We start from the raw sequence: 8,264 nt of genomic DNA on the forward strand, positions 1-8,264 counted from the left end.
TATCCTCAAAACTTGCAGCCATCCAAAGTCGAGCTCGCAAAGGCAAGAACAGAAAAATACAAATTTAGTAGGGAATCAGATTGAGAGAGTTAGAATTAAGTAGGAGACATTGTAAAGATAGACCGAGGAGATTCGAGATAATCAAATACAGGGTTTTACTAACTACTGTGGCTGCGCCGCGCCGGCACACACAACGCCGAGTCAAATACAAAATCGAGTACACTCAACATCAAGTACACTCAACATCGTCTTACCATCAACGCTTACCTTGTGAACTCGGAGTATGGGAAATTCCCATATACACAAAACAAAATCACTGAAAAAAAATACTCTAAGGGTAAGGATAACAAGTAAACGTTGGATACAATGATGGTTAAAATTATTACGAACTTGCCAGGATTCGAACCTGGAATCTTCTGATCCGTAGTCAGACGTGTTATCCATTGCGCTACAAATCCTGTCCGTATGCCGAAAGATGTTACCGCGACTGTATACAGACAGTGCTAAATTCTGTTGACATGTGCAGGCAACTTTTTCAACAAAGTCACAAATCTGCCCCAAAAAAAACTATTTCGAGCTTTTTGTGTGACTCGGCATTGTTCGTTTAGAACCATATATAGATAAGAACAATCTAGGGACTCGCCCCTTTCAGGGAAAAAAAAGAATTTTTCAATTCGGTGCATCCGTTCGAAAGTTTTATTCGTATATATATATATATATATATATATATATATATATATATATATATATATATATATATATATATATATATATATATATATATACATAAATAAACATTTAGAATTTTATTAATAGTATAAATAGACGTACGACAAATTAAGACACGAAAAATGTACGAAAAAGCACGTTGCTCCTGCTGATTCTTTACTCGTGGGATATTTAGGCACGTCATTTGAGCAAGACAGAATTCTTATGTTAATAATAATAAAAAGTAACCGATTTAAATTTAGACGGACTGGCATGCTGTTTTATGTTTTGGCGCTAAAAATCTTAGTAAAAAATAAACATATATATTAAGGTATGAAAATATTTTTATGGTAACAAAAATATACAAATCCGCAAGTCATTTAGAGTGACGATTCTCTGTGCAGATGAAACGCAGACGCTCCTGTGCAGCTTTATTGTCATAAATATATTTTCATACTTTATTACTAATCGCTACTCAATGGATTGAGCACTGTTGAAGTAGATACAGAACATCTATACGAAATATAGTATACCACTTTACAATATTATTTAAGTATGAAGGTCGTTCCAAAGTATTACCTTTCATTTTTTCATTCCGTCAGAATGGATCGAACGCATTGTTATGATGACTGAACTTATGCATTTATGACCTGAAAGTATCATCACTCTGTTGCTGATATTGTGTAAGATTCTAAGAAAGCAACTCCTGTCATGGACGCCCGTCAGAAGCAGAGATGCGTCATTTAATTTCTCCGTGAGCAAAAATTGAACTGATTATTTTTTCTTTTTATTTATTTATTTATTTCTTTTTTGTTTTGTTTTGTTTTTTACTGACTGGTCGAGATTTAAGGAAATTAAGTAATTAATTAAGTAATTAATTCACATATTTACTTTTCATAATCATTATTGGAAACATTTACTACTAAAAACAAAGGCAAAAAATCATTTATGATTTGAAAATGTAAACATTTTTTTTCCTTTTAACTTCAACCATATTTTATGTCTGGCTCATATTTTTTAAAATACTCTCTCTAAATCTGAAAAAAAATATATATTGTTTGTTTTATAAAAGATTTATCGAAAAAAGCAGCAGAAATCATTTGTTATGCCTTAATTTACCGTGTTTTAATTTGTCGTGCTTAAATCTCACACAAATAGAGGAGCATTTGTTGTACTTTGTCGAACATTTGTCGTGCCTTAATTTGTCGTAGATAAATAATAAGACCGGTCATAGACGCCAAGTTGATGCCTCATTTACGAGAGGAAGAGGTGGATGATTGTGTTAGACCACTTTCTAAAACACGACGAATAACTTAGGCTAACGAATAGAGTCATGGTCGACGTTGTTATAAACAGTTTCAAAGCAAATAACAGTCGGTCTGTAACGCTGTCGCTTGAGTGGAGCCCCGGTTCTTCACCATTGTAGCTAGTTTCTGAAGATTAAATCCCTAAGCGAAGTGAGCCATCCACTAATTGCTATAACACTTACAAGCTCTGGTTGCATTAGATACACCCACTAGTTGATATCAGACTGGTGTATATGCTTGTTTCGTGCGTAATAGATTGGACGTGAAAACGAGAGATAAGTAATTGCTTTCGTTAAATATTTATTTACGAGTAAAAGGGGGAAATGTTTATTTGCTTTCAGATTTCGACTGGTGTGTATGTTCCGACCTGATGAGAATGAGCTAATTAATTGTTTTAGTAAAAGATTTATTTCTGATTTATTTATTAAATATTAATAACGCACAAAAGGGGAAATGTTAATTTGCTTTGATATTTCGATTGATGATAAAAGAAATTGCCAACAGAGTTGATCTGTTGACCTTGACTAAAGAGCGCAAATGTGAAATCATATTTGTCCTTTTTAAAGCTTGAGTCAAGTCAGTTGGTCTGTTGACCAAACATCTTTCAGCGAGTATCAATGTGGCGCTGGTTGATTGGTCGATGGGATGAAAATCGCACCCCTAACCGACCACATCCTCGATATGAATGGGTATGCACAGTTATTTTTCAGCAGTTCGTCAGTGAGTCGATTGCGTTCAACTCGGAAGGTGAATTCGATTTGTCTTAAGCAGTTCGGTCCACAAAAGATAATTAGAGTTCCGTGAAACAGCAATTTAGAAAGTTGGAACGAGAGCCGGCGTACTAACTCAAAACACTGAAGATATACCCCGACCCTGAAGAAAGGGAAAATTTAAAAACGACTGAATGCTTCGAGATCGATGCTGTTGCAAACCACTTCAAGGCAAATCCCATGAGGTAAATCAGGCCACACAGATGGTCGATAAAAAACGGAAGTACAAAAGAGAAAAAAGGATTAAGAGTGAAAAAGAGAGAAAAACTGGAAAGTAGAATAATATGCTGACGTCACTAAGCTTGTTGAATGAAAACTTTGTTTTCTTCTCTTCCATTTTATTGGCTTTTTTTTTTTTTTCGTTTTTTGATTTTGATTCTGACATTGTTTTGAAATATATCCGTTTATCAGACAGCGGCTTGTATCGTTTCATATGTCGCTGCTAAGAGTGAGTGGTGCTGGTGCTTCTGTTTGTGTTGAAACAAAGATTCACATGCGGGCAATTATAGGAAAAAAAGCTTTGTTCATGGAATCTATTGTCAAGAATAATTAACAGAACAGATAATAAAATATTTATAGAAGTGTGTTTTCCCCTAATAAAACACGTGTTATTAAATCTATTAATTACTTTATATTTATTTTAAAGGTATTTTAATTTTTAAATGTATTAAAGATATTTTAATTTTTAAATGTAAATGGCTTTGCTAATTTTTACCTGCTCCAAACATTTAAGCAGAGCTCAGGAGGTGATTCAACAAAAAAAAAAAATATATATATATATATATATATATATATATATATTTGTAGTCATCGACATACAGTCCTGTTTCGTTGTATCACAACTTATCAGTGCCGTCAGGAGAGAGAGAGAGAGAGAGAGAGAGAGAGAGAGAGAGAGAGAGAATTTTTCAGAATGTAAAAGATCATATAATTATTTCCACAGCCAAACAACGTCGCAACCCACTGAACAAAGCCATTGAACCAGAAGTCCAAGAAACGAGTTTCGCCCTCATTTTGGGTCATCAGTTATATATATATATAGTTATATTTCAAGATCAAAATATTTATTTTTCATAAAAACAGCTTCTCCGGCTTATTAAAATTTCGGTACATTTTTACAGGTACGTTTCGTTATGCAGAAACAAACGGTTATTATTATATCAATACTGTCATTTTTCAGTGCATATACTCTTCAGAAACATTATAAATTATTTGCTTAGATAGAAAGAATTGGATGAAAATATAGTGCTGAAAAAAAATAGAAGACTCAACATTATGTGTTTGTTCCGGCAGCCATCTTTTGCATAATTTTAACCGTTTATTTTTGCTTAGCGAAACGGATCTGTAAGAAATGTACCAACATTTTAAGATGCCGGAGGAGGTGCCTTGCACGAAAAATAAATATTTTGACTTTGGAATGTAACTATACTGTTATTCTTTTATACATGCTTTGTTGTTAGGTTCAACATATACTGGGTTTCTTATAAAAAGGATTGGTATACGCAAAGAGTGAAATATTGAAATATAATTGAAAAAACATATTTTACTAAAATAACACACACGCGCGCGCATATATATATATATATATATATATATATATATATATATATATATATATATATATATATATATATGATGCTTCGGCCCCGAAACCTGGACACAGAGTTATCATCTAATGAAAGCATTGTTTAAAGCAATGCTGCTGTACACTGTACAAGCAATAGTTATTGTATAAAAGTTATTTGCTGGGTATATATATATATATATATATATATATATATATATATATATATATTTTTATTTAAAACAAAAAAAATATATATATACATATATATATACATAAGGCGGGAGACCAGTACCCGCATTAAGCTGGTCTGCAGTTTAACTTGTTGCTGGCTATCTTGCTCTTTCTTGTTGCTGGATCTCAACATTTTGAACCAAGAGAGAGACTTAGCTGTCGTACAAAGCTAAGACTCTGTAACATCATCTGTGTATAGATACTCCCTCGAACATTTGTCTATAAAAATGGTTCTGTGGCGATGGAAAAGTTGTGACATGTGGAGGCTTCAAATGCTGAAAAGATGTAACAATTGATCTCAATGACCGTCTTCAGTTTCATGCCTGCTTGAGCGTGTGAATTTTTGGGCTCATGGTGTCTGAGCGAGTGTCCCTCGTCTGACAAGACGTTGCAATCATATATATATATATATATATATATATATATATATATATATATATATATATATATATATATATATATATATATTGAAAATAAATACTTTTATTCATACAAACATAATATGTGCTACGCACAGCTGTAAAAAGTCAAACCTTTTTCAGGCGAGAACATGTTTGCTTTATGTTTTCATTTGAAGCGAGAGTCGAACCTAATCTTTTTGATATCACGGGATGGTTTCAAAATTTTCTAGGGTCAAACTTACCGTTAATTATTTATTCTGGTGAAGCTAGGCTAAACAAAGAACAATGACATTTCAGATATGGCTACCTGACTCATCAGAGTAAAGCAGGGCAACCATCAATGAACGGAGTGGCACGTTAATACATAACACATACAAAGTATACATGTGGCGTAGAGATACATGCACACAATTGTCTGGAAAAACTTGCAGCTGTGTATAAACAGGACACACTTCAACTGCACACATGCATAACATTTGCATAGACATACGCAATTACCTAAAGATAAAATATATTTGATTTAAGTGAAAGTTAATTAAGACATTATCTTTCAAAGATATTTCTTGGCAACCCACAAGGCTTTATATTTAACGAATATAAAATAGCTGCATGGAAAACTTTTAAAGAGCATGTAAGTTATACATATTGCTATCGTTTTAATTTTAATATTTTAATATTTTGATTGGGCCTTCGCTCATTATCAAAAAATATTTATTTCTTGATGAAAAAAAAAAAATTAAATCCTTATAAAAAACTGTACATCTTCAGTTTTGTGAAACACTCATTGTTGGTCTTAGCATACAATCCGTACAAAATATCTTCACTAAGTGGCGTTAAGAATTGTTACTTTTTTTATATCATCAAACGCGCATATATTTCGTCGTAATTATTACCAATAAAAATAGTTCTTTACGCCATCAAGGTTCAAAACGGAATTATGTGCTAAACCGGCTTTGCAAATTAAAACTATAATTTAGTTTAGGGTTAGGTTATGATTAGGGTAGAAATTAAACAAAAATAGTTCGGTTTGTTTTGTGTAAAGTGCTCAGTGAAGTCTATAAATGTTCGCCAGTTTCGGAAGTGAAACTCTGAAACGATTACGTAAGTACCGAAATTTTATAACATTTACTCTTAAAAGTACTAGAAATTCTCTTCAACCAGTAAAAGACGTATACATATTAACAACGCCCATTTCAGAGTTTGGATTTGAGTTATGTTCATTTTGTTTCTAATACCATTTTGTTTCTTTTTGTTTGCGTTTATATGCGGACAGTAATTTGATGTCTGTTATTGATGGTAGCAAGTCTTTATAATGGTTATTTGAAATGTCTAGCTATTTTGAGATCGGGTGTATTTGTCTGCTACTGAGTGCATCGTTATAAATCTAAAGTCTAAATGGTTATTTACCCTCATCTAAGCATATCTCATATATACGAGGTGCCTTAAATAAGTTTCCAGACTTTTTTCTGTATGAACACTTTTATTGATAGTACAAGGGCCCGACAATAAGAATTTTGAGATTATAAGTACGTAGTTGGGGAGTGAAAATTCACTACTAGTGTAATCATGAGTTTAGTTTTGCTTTGATAATTTTAGGTTTTTGTGATTTTTGCGAAAACTTGCGCGACACTATTTTTCGGACATGACAAAAAATCCTATTTTATTAAGAGCTATGTTCATGTATTTGTTGCTGTATGCAAATTTTCTACTTGTACACTTAGCTGTCATCATAAGAATCAATTATCTGTTCTATTCTACTGGCAAAACAATTAAGTTTAATGAGGTAAAATGCATTCAAAAGAAGTCGTTTGTTTAGCACGGAAGAAGCGGGAAGATGGCCTCAGCATCAGATGAGTCGCCATGGATTTGAAGCTGTCGAAATCAACGGTCGAATACATGCTGAAAACAAACTCCGAGCAGAAAAAGAAGAGAGGGCGGAAAAGATCAATTGGCAAGAGAACTGAAAGGAGAATGAAGAGAACTGTGACACGGCTTTTTACATATGGAGAAAAAGTTACAGCAAGAAAAGTGAATGAAAAATGTGAATTGGATGTAAACGTTCGAACAGTACAAAGAACGCTGCATAGGATTGGTTTGAAGCATGCAAAGGCTAAGAAAAAATTACACTAACAAAGAAACACAAAGGAGCAAAACTGGGGGGGGTGCTAAAAGGTGGTTAACAAAACATGTTGACTTTAAGAAGGTTATATTTACTGTTGAGAAGTGTTTCAAGTTTGATGGGTTCGATGGATGGTGTACTTGGCCGAGAAGGGGTGAGCCTGTTGTACTGAACAAACGACAGATAGGAGGAGGAGGAGGAGGAGGAGGAGTTATGGTTTGGGGTATGATCTTTGCTAATGGAAATATATGGTTTGAGTGGCTGAAAGAACGACAGAACAGCGAAAGCTACAAACAGTTGCTGGACGAGAAAGCCGTACCAAGGATAAGAAGAGAGATAGGGAATGATTTCATTCTACAGCAAGACAATTGCAGCATCTATTTGTCAAAACTCATGAAAGAATGAATGGCTAAAGTGAATATGACTACTTTGGAATGGCCTGCAAAAAGCCCAGATCTAAATTTAATGGAAAATGTTTGGAAAATCTTCCGCATCTTCAGTTCCTTGCGAATAATTATGTGTACAGTTCACACACTGACGTCACACTGGGCACTTATTTTCTCTATAGACACATGACAGTCTCCATCCATGAAATTCTTTATTTGGCCAATCAACTCTTGTCTTCTCACTTCCTTGTTCCTCCCTTCATTATCCGTCGTAAACTCTCTGCCTTTCTTGAATCTCTTATGCTACTCCAAAACTGATGCTTGATTCATACAAGATGGTCCCAAAGCAAATTGAAGCATTTCATAAGTTTCTGTGGCATTTTTCCAAGTTTAAAACAAAATTTTATAGCATATCGTTCTTCTAAAGTGTCCTTACATCCAGATTGCATTTTCGAAATTCACCATTTTCGTAACAATCTTTAGAAGGTGTATTCCTACTGTCGCTGTTCATTTGAACCTGAAATCATAAAAATGAGTCAGTTATCATAAGATGTATAGCAATAACATACTGAATTTTCCAAAGTCTGTGACAGTTTTAAATGCCTGTACAAAAAAAAGTCTGGAAACTTATTGAAGGCACTTCGTAAGAATATATGAACCGGATTTCCTATTTCAGTGTTATTAAATGTTTTAAAAGAAAATTTGTACGAGTCTGTATTATGTAGTGTTCGTTTGGCAAGCAAAAAATAAAAGAAAAGAAAAATGGCTGCTTCTC

General features: G+C 33.5%; 1 non-coding gene across 1 annotated transcript; it reads right to left on the bottom strand.

Moving 5' to 3' along the window:
• Positions 1-385: 385 nt before the first annotated feature.
• On the bottom strand, positions 386-458 carry Trnar-acg (transfer RNA arginine (anticodon ACG)). The gene has a single exon. It is a non-coding gene; the product is annotated as a tRNA-Arg (tRNA).
• Positions 459-8,264: the final 7,806 nt, after the last annotated feature.

Source organism: Euprymna scolopes, chromosome 2 (genome assembly GCF_053919585.1).
Source record: "Euprymna scolopes isolate OS-2025 chromosome 2, ASM5391958v1, whole genome shotgun sequence".
Lineage (NCBI taxonomy): Eukaryota > Metazoa > Mollusca > Cephalopoda > Sepiida > Sepiolidae > Euprymna > Euprymna scolopes.